The following is a 24,059-nucleotide window of genomic DNA, read 5'->3' as shown; positions in this document are numbered from 1 at the left end:
CCCCACAAGTCTGGGGTTAAGCAACAGTGCTTCCTCTTTCTGTGGAGGGGGCCTGCTCAGGATGAGCCTTCCCTCCCGTCCTCTGTGAGATCGGAATGGAAGGACGAAGAGAAGTAGGCTGGCAATACAGTACAGTAAGAACAGACTCAACCACCTGACCATTTCCCCAGTTAGCAAACACAAAAAACTAGGTTGCATTTACCCACCACATTGCGACATACGTGTAAACAGCCACCATTTATGTATGACTATTAGGAACAGGTGCGCCTGTAAAAGAAGGTACCATATTTTTAGGACTTTAAGATGCACCAGATCATAACATACACCTAGGTTTTAGATGAGAAAAATAGGAAAAAGGTTTTTGAAGCAAAAAATGTGGTAAAATATTTGATAACCCGTGACCCCGCTCCACCACCACCCCCCGCCATGGCGAGCCAGGTAAACTATATTCAGTCTATAAGATTCACCCCCTTCTCCTCCCAAATTTGGGGGAAAAGTGCATTTGATACTCCAAAAAATACAGTATTTAAAATTTAGGGCATTCTTTTGTTGGATTCTCAACAATCTAAGGGAGTTGTCCCCTTGAAGTAACCTTCAGGAAATTCTTTTGTAATGTAGAAGGTATTTAGTCAAATTAAAAGCCACCAATGATATGTTTTTTTGGCAGTGTGAGTTTTTATGTAAGAGGTTTTTCCTAACTTTTAAAAACATCTATTTCTTGATTGGAATTATATTGGAGAATAAAGAAATATCTAGATAATTAGATGAAAATTGCCTTAAGGAATAGTTTGGATGTTCTGCTTGGTAATATAATATACTTGGGGTACAGCTTCCTTCAAAAAAAATCTCTTTTACGACAACCTGTAAAATGCAGGAAGGGGGAGGGTCATCAAGGAACATGTATAAAGGACCCACGGACGAAGCCAAAGGGGGGCAGGATTGAGGGTGGGAGGTGGGGTGGGTGCAGCAGGGGAAAGTGGTGGTGGGAAAATGGAGACGACTATACTTGAACAACAATTAAAAAATTAATTAATTAAAATAAAAAATGCAGGAATGACAAGCATGTGGTTCTATTATTCTAATTAGTTGCCTCTCTGCTCAAATACCAGACAGCCACAGAAGAACCTAGTAATAGTTTTGGTGAGCTGGGAAAAAAATTTCCAATTAAATATTAAGGAGAGAATATTATCGCACACATTATTTATAACATTTTAAATTAAATAATGCTTTGATTTTACTGGGCTTATGCAAAAGAAATGTTGACTCATCATACATGTATGGGAATTCTTCCAACAAATAATGAAGGTTAAAAAGGTGGGAAAAGATATGCCTCAATAACTTTTCAGGCTGAACAGAATTACATTATACTGTAACTACTAATTTTCTTAATTTTGTAAAGGAGGTGGAAGTTTGACAAAGTGAACTCTCAAGTACAATAAATAGAAGTCGTTGACCTAAGTCTTGTTACCATTTATTTAATCAGGTAAAACAGATCTGTTCAATGACCCACATTAAGATCAACAAGAAAAGTTTTCAAGTTCACAGGACAAGAGAAATGGGCCCCTGGAGTGTGTGCTGAATAATCAATTTTCAATAAAGGTGTGTTGATTGGATCTGATGGACCACTGAACACTGTTTTGACATAAATTTTTTTAAAGAGGTGATTTCCCCCTCCTCCCCTCACTAGCGGTCAATAGTCAATGTCTCCGCAATGTCTCCGTGGCATCGTCCCGGCAAAGTCAGACCACACTCCGGAGCAGCTCCAAATGCTCACAGCTCACCACCGCCCCTTCACACTCCACCGCTTTGTGCTGCTGATGTCACAACAGGAATTCCTCTATGAATACTTTAAAAAATAAGCTACAATTCTATTATACCAAATAAACAAAATTAGGCATAGTCATTAGGGTAGACAAACATAATTCTTGGAAGTATAGTATCCTCAAGAAAAAAAATTACATGATGAAGGAATTCAATTTGATAATCACTAGTACCCGTGTATGTCCAGGACTTCAGAGAAATCTGTCAAATAGGTTAGGATTCATTATTGATATCTACGGAAATTGAGATAAAAAAGTTGGTTCCTCTGAAAAATGAAGAATTATATAATGATAGCTATTTTTGAAAAATAAAACACTATGAAAAAATAGAACTAAAAACCTGTTAGGGAAAAATAAAAATAAGGTCTCTAAAAATAAATGTATGCCTAATATTTAACCAAAGGTATATTTAAATATATGCCAGCTTATAGTTTTCTCATTTTTACACTTTTTTATTATTATTAGCATATTAACAGTTTATAAATCTAAATGTCATGTTATAAAATACATTTTTAAAACTTTTAATCACTCGGAGAAGAAAGAGCTAATTTTCAATACCCTGGTACTTTACACTACAAGCCTAATTCAGTACGAAACTCTGCATTTTAGATCTCTGGATCCAAAATGACAATATCAACACGAGCCATTTGAACTAGTAAGATTTTTTAAATATTCATTTTAGAGTTCGTTTATCATTCACGAGAGGAGAGAGAGATTTTTACTAAAGTATTTAGTTTTGTACGTGGTTCCAAAGGGCCGTGCTTCTCCTCAATGTGTGCTGCTGTGCTCAGTGACGGCGGGTCCCTGCTTTCGCTCACGTGTCTCCCCTTTGCTAATATAGACGTGAATTAGAGTCATTTGTGACACCATATGAAGGAGAAAAATTCCCCACTGACTGTGCCCTTCTCAGGAGGACGATGACACTCACTCACTAGGCCACAAATATGACAAGTCACAGATACCACGGACTCAGTGTTACATGCAAAACAATTGCAAAAGGTGGGCACGCCTGTGGGTAGAAGTATATACAGTAACACAATTTTTTATCTAATTGAACACAGATTTTTAACAAAACCCAACTGCTTACAAAATAAACAAGAACTTCCACATTCCCATCAAAACTATTCAAACCCAACCCACTCTCTCTCCAAACAAAATTAAACTTACTTCCCACATGCAATACTTTAACCTTTAACCTAGACAATAGGTAGTTCCCCTCTGATACACTGTTTATCAGCCCACTTTGATAAGTCAAAGTGTAAGCTTCTATCTTTAAGGCCTCCTCTCCACTTCTTCCATGAACTTTTTCTCCTTCCAACGTGGGGATCGCGGGTGTATTTTACTCTCTAGACCCCCATCACTCCCTGATGGAGACAGGAGCCCTTTGACTCAGTACCTTTGGCTTTTGCCTTGCACTTGACCTCCATGCATCAACCAGTCTTCCAGGAAAATTCTTTTCCCTAAAGCTATCTGATTATGCAGGGTGAGAGGGGGACTAAAACAGAGTGCTCTCGGGGCTGGGAACATGACATTTGTCTGTGTGAACCCAAGAGGGGCCAAAAAGTACTGAACTGGGCACAGGGTCCAAAAGTCCTGATCACGTAACATCTGTTTAAGAACCACATACCATGATACATTGCACAGCTGTAAACATAATCCATGTGGGGAAATCTATATAATGAAGTCATACCAATATTTATTCTCCTAATTCTAAGGGTGGCTACACTTCATATTCAGAATAAAACAACTATCCTGTTGGGAAAAGATCTCCTCTAGGAGTATTGTGTCAGTGTTTCTTTAATTTTCCCAAAGCAGAAACAAAACAAAACAAAACATTTCCAGTTAAAAGGATGAAAACTTTGGAAGTCACAGAGTTCCTTGAGAGGACGGAGGAGAGGGGTAGATTTGTGTCATTTTATTTCCAAACCGACCTTCTGTCACTATTGCATAAAACAGTTGGAGTCTGGCCGTAAGCAATAGAACTTGTCTGAGAGGGAAGAAAACAAACACATAACTCAGAAAGTAAGAAACATTTCTCCCAACTCCCTCAAAATATATCAGTTTTGTTTCTTGGGATTAGGGTTAGAAGAACCAAAGATCACATAAAAAAGGGAACTTATAGTAAAAATGATGTCAGATTAGCAAGAAAGCAAAGAGAAATAACTGGGAAGACTAAAACTGACTAAGACAACCAGGAACAAAATATGAAGCTTTTCACAACATGTACGACCTCCATGGGCCCTGCCACAAATTAAAACCACACCCATACATTTCCTTCACTCCTAATACAGGGTATTTGTCGAAGTGACATAAAATGAAAGAAAAATCAGCCATAATAAAAAAAAGTCCAGACCATGCTTTTGCAGCTTCTTCACTGAGTTAAAATGGGCTAACCCACACACAGACAGTAATTAGAAAAATACCACCATCCTTTCAAAAAGCAGCACACACTCTATGCCTTCTATGAGGTCTCATTAGCTTGGAATAAGTTCTAGTCAAAGACAAACAGGTTTTATACATCGTACTAGATTCTAATTACAGATAAATATAGTTGCTAAGTTTATATTCATGTAAACACCTGCACCGCCTGTGTCAAGATTCCTGAGCAATAAGATTTCTGTAAACCTAAAAGCATAAAATCAGCCTATCACAAATTAATTACCTTATTTATGAAAATATTATTCAGGTCTTGAAGAGGTTTTCCCTTAATAACTGGGTTCCACTTATTGAATTTACTGAAAGCATAGGAAAAACTCAAACTCTAAAATTAGCATTTTGTTATATCACCTAATAAAAGCACAGAATCCAGAATCTATAATTATCTTAGGGCAAAGAAATAATTTCAACAACAGGTCATTATCATTGGTGAAAATGTGTTAGATCATTAGGGCATTAACATTTATGGACATTATTTTTATTAATTTGCCTTCCTCAGTTCCAGAAACAAAATTATCTTATTTCATTCTATTTACTTATTAATAGATCTTCATTGTCTGAAAACTTCTCATCTTTTAATTAAAAAAGGAAAAAACTGGCAATAGAAACTAGTTCAACTACTTTAGATGAAAATAACTTTAGTACATTTTAGATTTTAAAAACAACCAAGATCGCAGCTGAGAAGAAGCTCTTTTCAAAACATTTTAATCTCTAATATAAATATTGAGGCCACGTTGGCAGACTTTTGTACAAACCCCTAATAACAACAGTTGTTAAAACAAGTATTTATACAATAATTTAATGAGACCAGAGCTTGGAACAAACAAATATCAACTGTACTCGTGATTATATACCTTCAGTCTCAAATCTGTATGTTACAAGATACTCTGTAAGGAATATAAAAACTAAATAATACTTTTTTTCTGATAATATCTTAAGAAATTATAACCTAATACTTTTAGTATAGAATAAATATATAAATTTTATGTGTGATACCTTTTAAGAAAATAGATGTAAAAAAGAATTTAGGATTATTTACTACGCAGTATATTCTTGCAAATATTTTCAAGTCTAAGATTAAACTCTAAATTTTCTGAGTTGCTTTAGTTTTACACCAAAGGATACTCTCAATATATCAGGTTGGAGAAGAACACTGGAGGTCCTCTAGTCTACTTTTACATAACCAATCAATTAATATAATGATTCTGTTATACTGATAGCAGTATGATCATTATAAAAGTCACTGTAATAATTCTGTCTATAAATACTTGATAAGAACATACTTTTCCATTGTGTATATGAACATTTGACACAAAGGAGAACTGCCTGGCAATGCATCAGATTCCAAAATTTCTTCTTCATATTAAGGCACAAAAAAGGGGCCTCCATCATATGTCTTAGCCTCCTCTTCTGCTGATACTATAGAACCAACTCATATTTTCCAAGGATAGTCCTCTATTTGATTATAATGTAATTATCATGACTCCTGACTTTCCTCTCCTTCCTTTCTTTTTTCTTTTTGACCTAAACTACTTATCTCCACAGAGCCATTTTCCCCCATATTCCTTTCCAGTGCCAGAATTTATGGCTTTATCTCAACGTTGCCTGTACAGTCCCTGGCACATGCTGACGCCTTCCCTGGGAACAGCCCCACTCTGATAAGGCTCCTGCCCCTTTGTCCAGGATACGCCAACACTTTCTTCAGAATCATCTGCTTGTGTTCGCTTCTGGAAGCTCTGCTCTGACATCTCAAAGTTGGCCAACTGTCCCCGCCTTTTTCCCACAGAAACTCCCACAATAGCGTCCAGCCACCTTGTAAGTTACATGGCTTCACAATTCAAAAAATATTGACTGTAAAAGCAGTAAGACAAAAAACATATGTAAGAAGCAACAGAACTTGTATTTGATTGATTAGATGTGGGGAGTGAGTGATAGAGAGAAAATATTCAAAAAAGGACACCTAAATTTCTGGCTTGGGTAATTGGACAAGATTAATCAAACAACAGAATACAGTAAGAAAAATGGATTTGGGTTTTAAAGGGTCTAAGAAACCAACTTAAATTTCTGCTAAGCAGTTAAACTAAGAAGTTAAGGCTTGTGCCATCTTGTATGGTGGCTAAACAGAGTTACTACAAATCGGGATGAGCTTAGAGTGTAGATTTCATGCCAGATTTCACCAACTTAGCGGAAACAAAGAATAAAAAATACCTTAGGAATCATTTTTATGTCATTTACATGTTCAAGGAACATTTTTACATACAGTGGGTTAAGTAAAACACTTTAACATTTAAAAATTTTTGAGATCAAGAAAGATCAGGGCTGGAGATGATGACATACAGATTTGGGAGTCATCAGCAAATTGACAAGTTTCGGAGTCCAAAGAAGAGTGCACCAAATGAAAATGAAAGAGGTTTGAGGGCAGAACTCTGGGAAATTAGTTAACTATTGAACAAAGGGGAGAAAGCCAACAAAAGAAGAGGGAAAGAATAGCCAACTGCAGCAATCAAATTAAAAGTATGTGATACACCAAAAGATGAGGACATGTACCGGAGAGCACTGTCTGTAAGATGGCACAGAATCATAACATGAGGTAAGGCCTAGAAAGGGGTCAGTGAGAAAGTCAGCAACGATCCTGGCCATGGCAGTGTCGCCAGGGCTGAAGACAAAGCCAGACTGCATTACGCTGACAGCAAAATGAAAGTGAGCATGTCAGAACAATGTGAGTTGAAACTGTTTCAAAAAGTTTCACTGTGAAAAAATGATGATTCCAGGGCAGCTTATCCTGACAACCCACAGAAGACGAAAGGCTAAAGTTGGCTGAGGTAACCATTACCAAATGTAAGAATTTAAGAACAGTAATTCTACTTCTAGCTCTTCTAATTCAGTAACTGGAATCCTAGCATTGATGTTACTTGATCGTGACGGCTTGGCCAGTTCACCTCATCACCGTCTAAAAGGATCACAGCCACGGGCCACAACTGAATACGTGGTCACTCTGTCACACAAGAAAATGAAAACAAAATACATACCCAACTTCGGAAAATAATTTTTAAATATCACTGGTAATCCGCAACATTAATTAGGTACTCTCACATCATGAACTGAAAATCACTTTTAATCTAATTTTCCAAACAGATATATCCTAGGCCTAAACTCCTTACTAAGAAAATGGATGCTGTTCTACTAAGAAATTCTATATACAATGGTCAACAACAATAAACTATGTCATGTGACCTCTCTCACTGTTGAAGAAACATTGCAGTGATTTCCCACTTGTGTGTCCCTGTTTTACGGAAGCACCTGGGGCTGGAAGACAAGCAGTCCCAATGGTAATGAGACTAATGTTTAAGGCACTCAAAAGAAAACACGGCTAACTGAGAAAACGACAAAAATCAGAAAATATAGTGTGCATTTAAATGCAGTGCCAAAGACTAAAACTAGTGTAATTACATCAATAAGGATGAAAGCTCACACCCAAGAGCTTATCTTAAGGATGAAATGGTCATCACTTTTTTAAAAAATGACCCCGTGCTACAAAATTGTATTAAATGTGTCAACTACAAAAATCTTTTAAAAAGATTTTATTTATTTATTTTTATAGAGGGGAAGGGAAGGAGAAAGAGAGGGAGAGTAGCATCAACCTGTGGTTGCCTCTCACACGCCTCCTACTGGGGACCTGGCCCACAGCCCAGGAGTGTGCCCTGACTGGGAACTGAACTGCCGACCCTTTGGTTCATAGGCCAGCACTCAATCCACTGAGCCACACAAGCCAGAGCTCAACTACAAAATCTTCAGTGTTTGTTTTGTTTTTTTCAAACAGTGCCCACTAGGTTAAAGCTTTCCCAATTTTATGAAATTCATTAAGTCGGTAGCTTACTTTAGTACCAATTGCCATGTTGAAAAAGCAAATATTATCTTGATATTTCGAACTTCCAAAGTGCCGAAATTATATACACACAGAGTAGTACTTGACAATATCTGCTGTGTAAGATCAATTATAGCTCACCTATTAGTCATACTTGTTAAATTATCCTAGTCGCTAAAACAGTTTCAATAACTCACACATAGAAGGCAAAATACCACCCTCTTTTTAATTTTTTTTTTAAAAGAACAACAAATTAAACCCAAAAATTTGGGCCATGGTAGGCATCCAGGCAGAGGGCTCCGTGCAATAGTAAATAGGTTCAGAGCTGCCTGGCTGCCGAAACAAGCAGAAAATGCGCTACATCACTGCCCAGTATAAGTTATACATGGGGGGAAAGGCAAGATGTTGAAGGGCATGTGATGTATAGAATAACACCATTTCTTTAAAAATATATATGTAAATATATGTGCTTGTGTATATACCAAACTTTTCCTGGAGAACATTGAGGAAACTGGTTGTTCTGGGTTGTGGTACTTGGTATAGAGAGAATCCATGTAGGAGAGATTTTTTAAATATTGATATACTACTACATTCATGTATATAGACACATGCTTTATTTTTTCATTTAAAAATCTAATATAAATAAATGCAAAATAATGAAGAAGATAGTAGATGCGTATAACCTGGAGGCTAATTAACTGATTTAGATTCTGAATATGACAATGTGATAAAAATTAAAAAGGCATTATTTCAACCACACCGTTACAAAATAGTCACCAATGAAAAACTCAACAGTATTCTATTATACTTTGGAATCAAATTTAAAGATAGCTCAAAGCAGAAATCCAGTCATGTTCTTTCACAAGATCAGTGAGACAGAATAAAAGGAAGTATGAGAGAAAAGGAAAAAAATGAATAGACAGAAAGGAAAAAGAAAGAGTTTATTTGCCAAGTGAGTCACTACATGCAAATGAAAATCCAAATACAGAAAATTCTATACTGCAAACAACCATAAACTAAGTTATGGCACTAGAGGAAACTATAAAGATGATTATGAAAATGTCTAGAAATATGGAGAAAAAACGCAATTCTGTTTCTGAAGTCTACCTTCTTTATTCCTTTCTTTATTAAAGGAAAACTTGGTGGGAGAAACCAAGAAAAAATTATTCATCTCAATACAAGCATAATAAAGTCACAAAGCAAATCACAAAGTTTCCATTTCAGTGGAAAAGAAGTATTTATTAAAACTTATAGTATGTCAAAATTTTCTATTTTAAAAAATACTATATCACATGTTATATATTATTTTAAATAATATATCACACATATATTATTTTTAAGATACTTAAAATTCATGCATACCGATTATAATCAGGCACACAGACTTGGCACCAAAAGTCATCACATTCTTGTAAAAAAGTGAGAAAATAATGGTGCAGGAGGTCACAAACCAAAAAAATTGACAACTAGGCTTAAATATTTTAGTAAAATGAGTAGAAAAGAGCTGGCTTTTAATAATAGTGAGAAATCTATCAACTCAGAAAACATTATTGTACTATAAGCATTTTAACTGCAACCACAATTAACTAGAGAGTTTGTGTTGTTAATTATATATAAAAAGTTTCCCACTAGCTGACTATGTTCCAATATATATACAAAACATTAAAAACCTACTCACTGGCCTAGGTGAGATACACAAGAGATGAAAACACACGTCCGCACAAGAATTTGTGCACGAGTGTTCGCAGCAGCATTGCTTGCAACAGCCACAAGGAGGAAATAACGTAAATATCCACTAACGGATAAAGTATGGCATATCCATACAAAGAAATCATTATTCAGTAATAAAAAAGAAATACTGATACAAACTACAACATGGACAAATCTTGAAAAAAGCCAGTCACAAAGTGCTACAAATACTATGACTCCATTTACATGACATGTGCCAATGGCAAATCTACAGACACAGGAAGCAGATGCGGGGTGCCAGGGGCTGGCAGAAGGTGAGTGTTAGGGAACATTTACAAGGGGGTAAAGGATTTCTTCGGGTGATAAAAATGTTCTACAATACACTAGTCATTATTGTGCCACGCCATGAATATGCGAAGTACCTCCCAATTGCATGATTTATTTTTTTACTTTATTGATTTCAGAGAGAAAGTGGAAGGGAGAAAAGAGAAAGACATCAATGTGTTACTCCAGTTAATTTGTGTATTGATTGGTAGATTCTTGGATGTGGCCTGACCTGAGTTCAAACCCACAACCTTGGTGTATCGGGACAGTGCTCTGATAAATGAAACTACCGGCCAGGGCTCTGAATTGCACAATTTAAAGGTTACATAGTATTTGAATTACATCTGAGAAAGCTGTTAAGAAATAAGGCATAGTAACAGGTCGAGACCCCCTACCTTTGTGTTCGCTAATGTCAACTGCATAAACCCTACTCCTGAGCCAGAAGAACTTGAGCAACACTGACAAGGGCCGAGATCACCAGACAGTCAAGAGTTGTTGAAGTGTTTCCCAACAAACTTCAAAACAGGGTTTTTACCCATTTATTTTCAGTGTAAAATTAATTCTGGAAAAAAATGTATTACAATGAAAGGAATAAAAAGAATGAAAATTGTCCTAAAGCTTTATAAAACTATCCAGTCAATTCCTCAAACAGAACTGAAAAGACTGTTCTTTTCTTTTTATACTCTCCCAAAGACATGCTTACTGATTTTAGAGAGGGAGAAAGAGAGGGAGAAAAACTTCAATGTGAAAGAGAAACATCATTGGTTGCTTTTCATTGGTGCCCCAATGGGGGACAGAACCCGCAACCTAGACATGTGCCCCAACTGGGAATCAAACCCTCAATGCTTTGGTCTGCGGAGTGACCCCCAACCAACCGAGCCACACTGCCCAGGTGAAAGAATACTCTTGCAGTACACCAATGTGGAATGGTACTGCTTTTCCTTCGATGATTATTGTCGACGATCTAAACAGAAATTGTGTATTCACTGAGATAATGTCCTCACTACAAAACAAAGGATAATTTAATGCCACACTTTTGAGAAAAAATAAATTGTGTGACTCAGATGGAGAAGCAATGGGTTATTATATTCCGAGGTTCTCTACTCTTCAAGAAATACATTATGTGAGGACAGGTAAAAAAATTGTAAATATATGCTTTCAATTTATTTTGTTAAGTGTCTCACTGCAAACACTGCTTAAAAACATACCTTAGAAAGGTAAAAATTTGGAATATAAATGGCATATATTCTTAAACAGCACTTGAAACATTTGAGAAAACTAATCATTAGTATGTTCCCATCAGTATCAGAGGGTAAAATAAATATCTAAAACTAAATATTTATAGCCATCAGAGAAATGAGTTTCCATAGTTCAATGCTGAAAACAACACAAAATTTCACATTTCTGCTGTTAAGAAAGACCATTGCATGGTCTGAGGACATGGGAGCCATGCTTGCTATCACTTCATGCCTCAGATTTCTGGAACTTCCCAGGGGAAAAGTAGTTAAGATGAAAACCATCCTTTAGCTTGTCTGTAAGTTTCTATTATTTCCTAGATCTCGTATTTGGGGAGGTGTCCAACTCTTATGGAGTCTTTGTAACTGCATCCACAAGTGTTTTTCAAGTCTTGATTTCCTTTTAAGTTTCAATATACTTAGAGAAGATGTGTTTAACTGTTAGCTACAATATTTCATACAGTATATAAACAATATGAATAACCAAAACCCAAATTTAAAAATAAAGATGATTCATTCTCATATCCTTTAGAGCAGCTGAGACTCAAGCTGTTTTCAGTGGGATTGGGCTAAGAGGAAACTGAGTCTTCTATCTACCACTTTGCACCTCCAGATACACTCAGGGCTGGACGATCCCCGAAGAACTGAAGACAGCTTCTGCAGATGCGTGTGCTAACGAAGTCTTTCCATTCTGATGTGGCCCCCACAGGTCCCTGAGGAAAGTCTCCTAAATTTTGTCCTCAGCATCTGACTGTCAGTCCCCCGGGATGAGTTCAGGATTGCTTCACCATGGACCATTTAGCTTGCGTTCCTTCTAAATCCCTTTGCTTCTTTTTGCTTTCTTTTGGGGGGCATTAGTATGCCACCGTGAAATGTAAAGCATTGTCTTACCAACCCCAACTGGCATACCAATTAAAACCAAACAAAAAGTCTTTTTTTTTTTTTTTTGGTAAAAGAATAAAAGAGCCCAAAGCCCTCACAGAGAAGAAATGGGAGAAGCGAACTAGAGAACTAACCCACAGGGAATAAATGAAAGAAAATACGCCACACACCCCTAGAAATCACAAGAAGCACAGCCCTCAACATTTCTGATTACCTGCTAATGTACCATGATTTTCCAATACATACGCCAAGCTCTCTGTCTACCTGCTCCACCTTTCCATCACACACAGTTTCCCCTTGATTATTAATTCTCACAAATTATCCATTCATCTTTAGAATGTAAAGAATGACAGATGGGAAAAGTAAATTTCCTTACAAGCTTCCTCTCTTTGCTGGAATGCAATCCTGCGGGAAGGTATCCAAGGGTCAGCATAGCTGGGGTTTGCCAGGTGAAAGCAATGAATTTCGGACAAGATGTTACTTGGGAATAGTCCCCCGGCATCTTAAAAAGAATAGGTATAGCCCTGGCTGGGTGGCTTAGTAGGCTGGAGTGCCGTGGTGTCCTGTGCACCAAAAAAGGGAGCCGATTCACCTCCTGATCAGGGCACAGACCGAGGCTGCAGGCTCCATTCCTGGTAGAGGCCCATATGGAAGTCAACTGATCAATGATTCTCTCTCACATCAGCCTCTCTCTCTATCTCTCTCTCTCTCTCAGATCAATGCACGCATCCTCAGTGAGGATTAAAAAAAATAGTTACAAACTCACAGTCACTCTCTGTCTTTACCTCTAGCGCAGCCATCTCAAAAACATACCCTCCACTCTCATCTAAAAAGGAGTGTCGGCTCTCGGGATCAGAACAGACCAGAGAGATGGGGGTGCAAAATGTTGTACAGGCACACAGCCGCTCACTATTCACCCTCAGACCGGAAGGCAACTCTAACACTGGCCCAACGTGGATGAATCCTGAAGGCATTATGCAAATCCAGATAAGCCAGTCACAAAAATACAAATATGACTCCACTTATATGAGCACCTAGAGTATTCAAAATCACTGAGAAAGACAGTAGGATGGTGGTCGCCAGGGCACGGGGGCGGGGGGGCTGTGAGGAGTCACTGTTTAATAGGAACAGAGTCCCGGAGCGGGGTGGCGTGGAGGTGGGAGGGGGGGCCTGCACAGCACCATAAATGCACGGGATGCCACTGAACTGGGCCTTAACAATGGTTACGGTGTGAAATTTGATGTTTTGCTTACTATACACAATTTTTTTAAAAAATCAACTAATATGGTGTCAAAAGCAATTATTTTATAGCATACTTGCATTAAAATGATATGCACAATTTCATTAAAATATAGACATAAAACCTATAATAATTCAAAATAAATTTATTTCCTCTGGTGACTACATGCAAAATAAGAATTAATATATTTGGTGTTTAATGTTAAAAAAAGGAATGTAATTCTAATGCATGCTGTAACGTGGATGAAACTTGAAAACATTACGCTAAGTGAAATAAGCCAGACACAGAAGGTATAAATACCACTTACATAAGGTAACTAGGACAGTCAAATTCATAGAGACAGAATGTGGGATGGCGGTTACCAGGGGCTGGGAGAAGCAGGGAAGTGGGGGTTATTGATTAACGGCTACAGAGGGTCAGTTTCAGACATGCAAAAGTTTTAGAGATGCCAAGTGGGAAGGGCTGCAAAGCATCCCGAATGCACGTAACGTCACTGAATTGGACACTTTGAAACAACGGAAATGGTACATTTTATATTATGTATATTTTATCAAAGTAAAAAAGTCACATTTATCATCAGAGTAACCAACTAGAGCTATGAATTCAAAGACAGAAAGATAAAACTTTTATCAACATTTTCCAAAATGGAGATATTTTAAATTGCTATTCGAGTATAGTTGTCCCCATTTCCTCCCCCCACCCCAGCCATCCCCAGTCACCACCCTCGATCCTACCCTCCTTGGATTTTGTCCATGTGTCCTTCATAGATGTTCCTTAAAACCCTTCCCCCTTTTCTCTCTATTATCTCTGGTTACTGTCAATTTGTTCTTAACATCTTAATGTGAAACCAAGAGTAAAAAGAAGCACAGAGTATAGAGTGTCTTGATAAATTATTGTAGAAGCTGTTGGTCTTGGACAAATCTTTGGTTTTCACCGTGTGAATGACGGCCCTTAGGTGCGATGCCCTTGCTCAAAGCGCCACTGTGCCCAACACTCCTTTCCCTGGAGACGAGCCCAGCACCAACCCCACCCCTATTCATTCTCCCGCTGGAGTGCATGCAAACAGGGATGGGCGAAAGATCACTGAAAGGGGGCTGGAACCGGGGCAGTGTTCCCTTTGTGTAGCTCGGATCTCCTTTTCCAATGAACTACTCAGACATGAGCTATACACCAGAGCCTGCAAACTGGAATGCAGCTACTGTAAATGCACCAAGTGACCTGTGCATAAGAAAAACAACAGCACAGGGTTGGTGTCACACAGGCAACACCTCGGTGTTAAGGAAAACACAGGGGCTAGTGGGGACCTTGAGGGGCAGCCGTCCATGGGAACCATCGCTCACTTCCAGGCAGGTGCTGCCCTGTGGAAGTCCATCGTTACCAAAATTACCAATCTTCCCAGATAAATTATTTTGAACTAATCAAAATGAAGCTTCTTATAAAATACAGCCCCTGGGTTGAGTCTCAAAGGTGAATTAGAATTACAGAAAGTGGGGAGAGAGAAGAGATGCCATGCTTGAGGTAGGCACCATGTGTGTGTGATACCTGTGAAACTGGTGCCTGACCGAATGGGAGTCCTGGAACCAGAGGAGGCTGGAGAGGTGCCTCGTGCACAAAGCGTCTGCAGGAGTTTCCCAGAGCCGTGGCGAGAACAGCGGGTCGTTGATCACTGCCGCCCTATCTGCGGGCTTTTCAGGTTTAGTGAAGTAACTGCTGTGATACCCCGGGGGGGAAACACTGAAAAGGTGAGAGATGATGGGGGGGGGGGCAGTTTAAAATGTAAGCCAAGGTCCTCGTTAATTCTTTAAATAGAAATAGCTATCACTTCACACATATCCAAGTCAAAAACTACCTAAATCCATATTGGCTTTTTCAGAAGCTCGAAGCAATGGAAATGAACTCTCTCCCAGCCACTGTTCGGCCTGCATGTCAGCAACACAGCTACTCAAACACTGTCTGAAAAGAAACCTGTTCGCTTGGCCCGGCCTCAACAGAAAGATGCTTCAGCCAGAAATTGATTTTCGATTCTTTCCCACTTCAGTTTTAGAAGTCGGCTTTATAAATCTCCAATTGTGTTTATATATTCAAATCAATTAGCACCATTTCATGTTGTTCAATCATTTTTGCCATATGTACACACACAAAAGGAAAGTGAAATACTGTGTATTATGTTCAGCTGGTCCAGAGAAAAAGCAAAAAAAACCACAGAGTTGGGCAGTTAGGTTTTGTTCCTTGCTACACAGGGTTGATTTGAATAAGGAACAGAAAACTAAAGAAAACTAGGAAAAATACATAGACCAAATAAAAAATTTGGCAGTTTCTCACTGAATAAACCATACCAGTTTCTTTACCTGAATCTTCAAGCTTTCCAACCATCTCCCCTGAAGGTTTTAAGAGAATTCTACTAGTAGTAAATTTTACATCAGGTATTATTTAAGGACAAAAAATAAATAAAATACTTTCTTAACAAAGTCAATAATTTTAATTCTGAAAACAAACTCAATGCATCACAGATAAGCTATGAAATCAAATGTACAAATAAATGCCTCACCAATAAATTATCCTATCAAATTTCTCCATGGAAAGTATAAACCATAAAATACAATTCAAAATTGCATCATTATGTAGCTTGTCGTTCGCCAAGGAGACTACATGGGGTCTGAAATACCTGATGAACATTTCCGATTTCTATTGCTTGCAGGACCCCAGAACTTTTAATGCCTGGAATTTCAAACAGCTGGTTTAGTAATCTACCTAAAAGGGGGGCAGTCCTTTTCTTCGCAAAATTCTGTGCACCATAGTGAAATTTTAAAAATTCTTCTCCTGTGCCCTAAAAATGATCCATCTCCATCTAAGAATGAAACAGAATAGAGTGTCAGGTGCTTAGAATCATTTAATGTCATTGGCAAAGCAGCCTCAAAGACAGTCTTGCTCTCACCATCATTTACAAGTACGACACTCTGTAGAGAATTTCAAAGGCATATTTTACAACTAAGTTAAATAATTGAAATCATGACTTTATAGGTTCCAGCTTTATAGATGTCACCGAGGTTTCTATTAAGATTGAGAAAATGGAATGAACACTAAATCACTGTTTCCATTCTTTCTCATCTGAGGCTCGGAGAACTTCAATGACTGGACCCAACTCATACACCTGGTGAAGTTGCAAAATCAGGATCCCTGCCCAGGTGTTCAGTCCTCTATTCAACAGGGCCACTACTTCCGGTGATAAAAGGCAAGAGTAAATAAGTAAGTTTATATAAAAGATTCCTTTGTAATTTTCTAGAAGGAACATGGCTGACTGGGCACACTGCCACGGTATTTCTTTATAATGCCTCTCAGACTCGGTGCTCCTAACATGCGTTACCAATATTTATGGAGTTGCTAATAAGCTTACTCCCATATTCATTAGCTTCATCTACTATTTAAATAGAGGTGATTCAAAGTGAAGTAGATATCATTGGCAACAATCAGCCCAATATGAGAGTGAAAGTCACTTTCCAAAGCAGATGGGAGTTTCTACCATCCTTTCCTGTTTTCTAGAGCTAAATTTCCTCTGAGGAAACATAACTAAAAGATCCATTTAGAAATCAAAGCCTATAAATACCCATGCTTTATTTCCTGTTGGATTAGATGACACAGCATTATGATACAGATGGTTTCTCATACGAGTATAAAGATACCAGAAAGAAACACACAGTAAAACACATACTAGAAAAACCCACTAAAAAATGATAAACCAGCCTAAGTCTCTTATCAGCCAATCCCACAAATTTGTCTATGGCTATTATTATATTAAATTTGGTGTCAAAATAGTACTATTTTTTCTTTTTTTAAATTCTCACTCGAGGATATGTTTATTGATTTAAGAAAGAGAAAGAAGGGGGAAGAGAGAGGGAGAGAAAGAGACAGAGAAACATCTACGTAAGAGAGAGACATCTATTGGCCGCCTCCCATTCGTACCCCAACTGTGGATCAAATCCATACCCTAAGTATGTGCCCTGACCAGGAATCAAATCTAAAACCTTTTCAGTGTATGGGACAATACTCCAGCCAATAGAACCACCTGGCCAAGGAAGTACAGGTTTTTTATGAATTATAGGACACCATCTGCTGTAAAATAAAACACTGATTCAGGGAACAGATAACACGACACAAATATATTGTATAAGTAGTTTATAAACAAAATATTCAACTAGTTATTAATTCAAATTTCATGAAAAATATAAAATACTTCATGAATATAATGCAAATCTATTTATCCTAAAATCAAGAAAGTCTCTAAATGGATGAGCAAAAATAAACAGGAGCTTTAAATAAACAAATGGTGCCCCACCCCAAAAGAATGGAGGGCAGAGAAGGAAGAGAAAGAAGAGGAGGGAGGGAAAGAGATGGAAAGGGAGAAAAACAGGAGGAGGAAGAAAAAGACAGCAAACGTTTCTCTTCCCCGGCCACCCAGACCAGCTTCCCTAGAGCATTTCCTAGGAAATGAGGCAGCTATTTATAACACTCTCAAGATGGGACCTCGCATGCAGGGTAAAAGGCATGGCGGTGCATCAAGCACCTGTATTAAGAAAACCTTACCTGTGAACACGAAGAGAATCCTATCCATTCCTAATCAAACATCAGTGACACCCACCTGTTTCAGGTACACAGATTACACAGGTTTATAATTAAAATGATCAGACTCTGCACTTGTCAGCAAGGAGGAAGTATGCAAGTGTAAGCAGATCATCTCACTGCAATGAAGTCAGTGCCTTTTCCAAGATATTAACTTTGTAAGGGCCCTGGGAAGTCCCAGGAGGGGCAAACTAATTCTTCCTGGAGGCATTCAAAAAGAACTCACTAAGAAGATGGCATTTGAGATGAGCCCTGAGTAAGTTCTAGGAGAAAGGCATTCCAGTCCAAAAGAGAGGCCCCCAGTCAGAAAGTACATGGTTTCTTTGGAGACCCACCAACAGTTTGATGTCCCATATGCTCTGTTCGCATTAACAAAAACATAACTATTTCTCTCTAAAACAATTCCAAATTCTTGTTTTTAAAAACTCTCCCACACTGTTATTCCATCCCAATAAATTTCTATTAAATATAAACAGTACAATTAAATAAGCATTTCCTAAGCACTTTACAAATAATTGCTCATTTAATCTCAAAGCAACCCTAAAGGTTATACACTAGTAATATCCCCATTCACAGGGAAAGATACTGAGGCCCAGAGAGATTAACTAATTCGCCAAGGTCACACAGTTTGACTTCAGGATGCCCTTAGAGCCATCCTATAACCCAGGTACTGAAGCATTAACCCTATTTACAATGCATCAGGGTTGCCCTGACCATAAAAGCATCTCTTCACTCCTGCCCAACTCTGGACCGAAAGGGAGATCCCAAACCTCAAACTCACCTTCTGCTCCAGTTAAAATCCTTTTCTACTCCTCTCCTCTTGCTTCTTCCTTCTCTTTGTTTCAGACTTTAAAGCTGTGATTTCATCCTATACTAATCTCTTATTCTTTCCTCTTGCTTCTGGTCACGTCACCAACTAGGCACAGCCAGATTTATTTTCAAAAAAATAAAAAAGAGTACCGAGTCGTCTGAGATAGGTTAAATCCCCAGAGTTATCTTGTCCTCAATGAACCACATCTTTACTAGAAAAGGGCAATTTTCATGAAATACAGAAACAGATGCACATAAGATGAGAAGAAGTAGTAAAGCAAAACAAAAGAAACAAAAAGCAGAATTGTCTGGATGTAATTTATCATTCACGACAATTCAGCACATCCACAGCAGAAATTGAACCTCTCCCAAATAATATGGTTGAAAGTATTATGCTTCTTCTTGCCCTTTAGAAACTATGCTTTTTAAAATTGATTTTTAAACTAGGAAAGGCCTACATAATAACTATGTATGGAGACAGATGGTTACTAGACTTACGGTGATCATTTTGTTGAATCATTATGTTGTACACCTGAAAGTAGTATAATATTGTGGGTTAACTATAACTTTAAGACGTTTTCTAATAATAAACTTTTAAAATGTATATAAAAAAGGGAGGCCTAGATGTCCAGCAATTAAGCAGATGGTACCTTTATTAGAACAAGAACGGAAGCTAAAGGGCAACAGCACACACACCCAGGTGAGTTTACCTACATGTAAGAATTAAAGAAACCGAAATCGGAACAAAAACATATTAGCCAATAAAATTCACATGGAGAGTTCAGCAGCACAGGTGAGGACTTAAACCTGATTTAAATGAACTGGCACATGGCAGTGACATTTTCCATTCTGCAATCCTGGCCATCACAATGTGTTATGATCTCATTAAATTCACAAACTTACCCCAAATAAGCCAGGCCCAATATAAGCGGAAGGCAATGAAAGCAAAGTAATGATAGGAGAGGAATCCAACATACTGCATTCCTTTTGCATTCATAACAAAGAGAGAGACGGAAAGACAGACTTTCATTCATACAGACATACAGGGTTTCTGGCACCTGGCTGTGGCTGCAGGGACGTCCACACTTAATACATGTGGTGAGCGACTCCAGGCTGAAAGCCCCTTTTTTGAGATACCAAATGCCCCTTCCAGGTGGTCTAGAGTTTAATCAGCCACAAAATGCTTCCTTATTTCTAACCCAACTGTAATAGAAAGATTAATTCACAAAATCATACTCAGAATTGGGAGACATCTTAAGAGGTCATTTAAATTCTTTTCTTTCTTATGGAGCCAGTCTAACTCTGTCTTCTCCAGAGTATAGGCAACAAGTCAAAGTCATAGAGGGGGGATAATATGCATTTGGGGCACTTTTTGGCAAACTCAACCAAAATCTAGGGCATCTTCTGTCTCCAGAAATAAACCCATGTAGAATAAGATACCTATTCTCCACTGAGTTCTTAAGAAATGTCACAAGGCACATTAATACCGTTTCCAGGTAGACAGCAAAACAGTTTAAGGTAAACTCAACTTGCCCTATATTCTGGTTTAAGAGGTTTTTTAAAGTTGTCATCGGTCTCATTCAGCAGTTATTCCATCTTGTCCTATAGTGGGTTTCACTTCAAGAATGACCAAATTGATAGAGCGTTTCCAAGTGATAATGGCATGATTTAAAGTTAGAAAGTGCTGCTTAAATGCCAAATTATCCTAATGGCTTAAAAACTGTTGTGTTGTATTAATGACTATGAAATTGTGGTCATACTTCTACTTACTGATTTTAAAAATTAATAATAACTCGAAAGCTGACCAGTCTACTGGCACAATTAAACATGTGTACTGACCAATTCAATATGAATTTGCTGTACTTATTTAATCATATATATAGCAAATTTGTAATATGCTCTAAGACATTAAGGAAGTCATTTATGATTTCAAACTGACTATGCTTACAAAGTGATTATATCTATATAATGGGTTATTTGTTCAGTGTCAGAATCAAATGGTTCCATTTTAAAAGACTAAATAGTTAGTTCCATCAAGAATTGTGTGTGATCAATTTAATTCTCACCTTAATGGTTCTCTTGAAAGAATACAAATTCTGATGGAAACTGAAACATAAAATATTACATCTAAATGTATCATATTAAATCTTTAATTATATATAAAACATATTTTGTGTATTCTGCCCTTTTATGGCTAATTGTTTTTGGCGATACAGTTTCATGCATAGCACTAATTAATACATCATAAAGCGTATGTAAGCATAAAGTATTCTAATCTGTAAACATTAAAAAATTAAAGCAGAGGAAAAGAACTGAGCAAAGGTTTTCATAGTGCCAAGTATATAGTAGGCACAAAAGTAAATATTTGCTAAATAAATAAATATAATAGTTGCACAAATACAATTAAAATGGTGGTCATTTACAAAATTTTTATGGTTAACCATTGAGTACTAAAATTCTTTGAAGGAAATGGATTTTAAAAATCAACTGTAAGCTTTTTAGTCTGTAACTAAAATGCAGTTATTAATTTCCTGTGTCTTTGTACTAACCTAATTATTACACAGAAGTATAGATTCAAACTTCAAACTGAAGACTGGCTGTGGCATGGGATTCACATAAAAAAATATTTATTAAGGAATATTAATGCAAAAAAAGGCCTTCTTCCCAGCACTATCAACAATTTAAAAATTGATATAATTTTTAAAGATTTTATTTATTTATTTTTAGAGCGAGGGGAAGGGAGGAAGAAAAACATCAACGTGTGGTTGCTTCTCACATGCTCCTCACTGGGGACCTGCCTTGCAACCCAAGCATGTGCCCTGACTGGGAATCAAACAGCCAACCCTTTGGTTCACAGGCCAGCACTCAATCCACTGAGCCACACCAGTCTGGGCTAAAACTGGATATAATTTAAAACTTGGAAGAAAGCTATTCAGCCGAATGGATTTCCAAATTTTGTAGGAGTGTGGCATTGCAGAAGAAGAACCTCCAATTGATGTCCCAAACCTTTTCTTTTCCAATGTATAAAAATGACATTAAAAGTTATGATCCTAATTATAACTTTCAAATAGTGGCAGATGGCTTCTCTAAATAGTCACTATACCTTTTAATTTAGTTTGCAAAAAAATATCCATCTTCTGAATTGCAATGTAAGTGCATTTACACTCATATATATTCTCTTTTTAAACCACCAATGTGCGAATTAATCAAAGCAAGCTGTTAGAGAACACCACAGCCAGAGTAGGGACTAACCAGTGGCCCACTAAATCCGGGAATAGATTCTGGTTATCAGAGCAATGGGTGGACTGCATATTTCAGAGAATCCTCCCTAAATTCTCAGGCAAGCCCTGAATGGTACTGAGTGGGTGGCAATAAATTTGAGATTATGCTCCCCTGCATGAATACTCCCTAGTAGAATAGTAACTCTATGGAGCTAATATTAAAAGCAAAGTGATTATGCTTCAACAACCTGGCATATGAGAGAAGGGCTAATGGTCACTTATAAAGAGCTGAATAAGAAGGACACATTTCTAAATGAAATACGTCTTAACTGTCCTGAGATGACCTGAAGAAATACAGCAGCTAAGTTCACTCTAATGCAAATTCAAGGCAATCGAATTCCTACAGGTCATCCACAAAGCATGGCCAGCAATGAATTTAGACTGGAAGATGTTCAAAGCAAATATGATCCAACACTCCTAGCTGTGGCCTTCATTAACATAACCTCCGCTGCTCTGGCTTCCAGAATGGATCCTCCTAGCGCTGTTAAGAGGAATGAGTTGCCAAATGCAAACCTGGGTACCAAATTGAGTCAACTTGCTTTTTCAGACTTCCAATTATATTAGTTCAAATTCAGGGAACAGCAAGTGAAATGACAATAACGGCTTTAGATTAATGAATTGATGGCAGGCATTGGATAGCTAGGTCACAGTGGGTGATTAAACATATTCTTAGTTTCTGTTGCGTCTGCATGTAAGACAATGCTTCCCTTTGTACTCACCAGAGTAGGCACGGATGGATCCCATTCATTCAAAAGTAGTATTAAATCATAAAGAACATCAAACATGTGGACAGAAGGAAGATAGAAGCCATTCAAATCTAACCCCAGTGAAAATTGCCCTCTGATTTCTCAAGAGATCATTCCTATTGACTCTGAATGTAACTCACAGTGTAACAATCCTATGGCACTGTCTGCTTGAAAATCAATCACCTGAACTGAATTCATGGTGGTCTATTTAATAATGGATTCCTGTGCGCAGATTCAAAGGCAAAGAAATGATCTATATAAGCCACAAGCAGTCTTCTCATATTCCTGACAGACTTCCTCGCCAGCTGGTAGAGCGCCGTGGCGGGCTGGCGGCGCCGAAGCCCACCTGCACCTGGAGGTCAGCCTGGCATGAGAAATGCAGCCCACGATTCACAAGAGCAGCACTGGCACGGGTTTCAGAAGGGCCGTCCGCGAGCCGGTGGGCATGTGATTGGGGAAGACAAAAAATGCTTTTCACACACTGGAAAAACATGCTGGTCTCTTTAGAGAATATTAAATAACTGTAGTAATAAAGATAAAAATCAAAGTTTAAATGCTATCAAAAATGTTCACTTAGGTTAATTTTAGGATCCGTAAATTTCACCATGACTTAAAATCTGAAAAAAAGCCTATCAAAGAAAAATCTATCTGAGAAAAGGCAAACATCCAAAGCAACCGCTGATCCACAATTGAGTGAGAAACAAATATAACTGATTCACAATTGTGATTCAAATTACAATGTTTCCTGTGGCAAATTATTATGGCTTCTGGCCATAATAAGCCAAGAAGACTCGCTAATAGTTAGTTATCTCTCCCATTTGTGCGACTCTCTGTTATGATCTGAAGATGTTCAATAAATTGTCTTTGAACCTTAGCCTCAGGCCACACTTTATTAAGTAGTTATTAAGCAAAGGTGCTAATTATACTTAACTGAGAATTATTTAGGTGATAATTCAGAGTCATAAATTTTTTAAATGCTTCAAGATTTCACCAGTATGCACTGTATGGCCCACTGCTGCTCTAGCTCAGAGTAACTGAATTACACACAGAAGAAAACGGTTTACATCCTTAGGGACCTCAGACTACCACCAACGAGAAATTACCAGGTCAGGGA

At 37.8% G+C, this 24,059-nt stretch overlaps 1 protein-coding gene across 7 annotated transcripts in view; it reads right to left on the bottom strand.

Moving 5' to 3' along the window:
• UTRN (utrophin) overlaps window positions 1-24,059 on the bottom strand; it is a 449,632-nt gene that overhangs the window by 169,078 nt on the left and 256,495 nt on the right. The gene's annotated exons all lie outside the window — the stretch shown is intronic.

The sequence above is a fragment of the Artibeus jamaicensis genome, unplaced genomic scaffold (genome assembly GCF_021234435.1).
Source record: "Artibeus jamaicensis isolate MK-2021 breed Jamaican fruit bat unplaced genomic scaffold, CSHL_Jam_final contig_3176, whole genome shotgun sequence".
NCBI lineage: Eukaryota > Metazoa > Chordata > Mammalia > Chiroptera > Phyllostomidae > Artibeus > Artibeus jamaicensis.
The sequence above is the reverse complement of the archived record's forward strand: the minus strand, read 5'-3'. Positions and strand labels throughout refer to the sequence as shown.